This window comes from Podarcis muralis, chromosome 1 (genome assembly GCF_964188315.1).
Source record: "Podarcis muralis chromosome 1, rPodMur119.hap1.1, whole genome shotgun sequence".
NCBI lineage: Eukaryota > Metazoa > Chordata > Lepidosauria > Squamata > Lacertidae > Podarcis > Podarcis muralis.
In genome coordinates this window covers 122,241,162-122,242,531 of record NC_135655.1, presented here as the reverse complement: position 1 = coordinate 122,242,531, position 1,370 = coordinate 122,241,162, and the positions used below count along the sequence as shown (strand labels likewise).

The window sequence follows — 1,370 nt, the reverse complement described above, 5'->3', positions numbered from 1 at the left end:
TGGCCTTCAATTCAATCTCCAGTGGTGCTTTAGAGAGTGGTAATGTAAATCCTTTGGCCCATGTTGCATGCCTCTTGAAGCTTAAAATGTCACCACCGTGTTTAATGGAGCCACATAAATTACTGCTCGGAATGAAACAAATGATGTATGTGTAATCTCTCAAATCCCATTATGCGCACTTCCTCAAAAATGCTGCCAGCATTCTCTACTGTCTATTCTCTCTGCATCCATCGAGGCCAAATTCTCTCCTAGTTGGAATGAGTTGGCCTTCTCTCCTACCTCCCAAATGACCATGCAAGCCACCCTTCCGTTTTGAGATCAAATCCTTTGTGTTCCCAAATGAAACGTGTTTAGGGCAGACCCTCCAAGCGCCCCTCTTTTCCAGGGACAGTCCCAGTTTTACAGAAGCGGTCCTAGTTTCTGATTTGATCCTGGAACGTCCCTCATTTCCTTAGGACTCGCCTATTTCCATCAGAGTGTTACCGGAAAAATCCGAGGGCTCCCTTAGACAAAAAGTAAAGACACCAACCAGAGTAAATTGGAGTAAATCAGCAGCCTGTAGGCTTGGCCTTTATTGAACTGTTGCAACAGGGTGTTCCCCTCACTTGCAAGAGAGAGGAAAGACCCAGAAAGATGGTGTGCAAGACCTTATAAAAACTTTTGAAATTCCCCTCCTGTAGCTCAAGCCCTCCCCCAGAAACATCATGCATACATTACAGAAAGGAGGGGTTGAGGGAGGAGTTGTGGTGGTAACCCGAGTGTCCTGTCACCTGGCTGGTTCCTCCTTTCCCCCTTCCCATGAGTCATTTTCTGACGACAAAAGGTAGTCGCAGTTTCCTGCCCCCTGAGGGAAGATCTGATCATTGTCCTTTGTTCCAGTCCATGCTGAATCCACTCCCATATGCAAGTTCTTTGTGATCTTGATTGTCTTCTGTCTGGGATCATCAGGGTTGGCATAGCAACTGGGCAGGGCTCCTGTGGATGTGCTGGTATGGTGAAGGGATTATGGCTGACCAGAACCAAGCCACCCCCCCCCCTTTGATAGTCCTTGTCATATGGAGTAAAATAAAAGTGGAACAGTGCAAATCCGATGTATGGTTGATTTTTCTATGAATTTATAACAGAAGTGTGGCGTATGTAGTGTGAGTGTGTGTGAAGTTTGTACAAACTGAATGATTGGGGTGGGGGTGGGGTTCCTGCTATAAGAGCAATGTTAAAGGGTATGGAATTATGCGACCCCCGAGCCAAGGAGATAAGTAACTATGAAAACTTTAGAAGACATCTGAAGGTGGCCCTACATAGGGAAGTTTTTTTAATATTTAATGCTTTTATATATATTGGAAGCTGCCCAGTGACTGGGGCAACCCAGT

General features: G+C 45.8%; 1 long non-coding RNA gene across 1 annotated transcript; it reads right to left on the bottom strand.

Annotated features, from left to right (window-relative positions):
* Positions 1 to 556: 556 nt before the first annotated feature.
* On the bottom strand, positions 557 to 1,144 carry LOC144328318 (uncharacterized). The gene is made up of 2 exons (XR_013393516.1): positions 1,029 to 1,144; positions 557 to 986 (listed from the first exon to the last, which is right to left on the bottom strand). It is a non-coding gene; the product is annotated as an uncharacterized LOC144328318 (long non-coding RNA).
* Between the last annotated feature and the right edge of the window lie 226 nt (positions 1,145 to 1,370).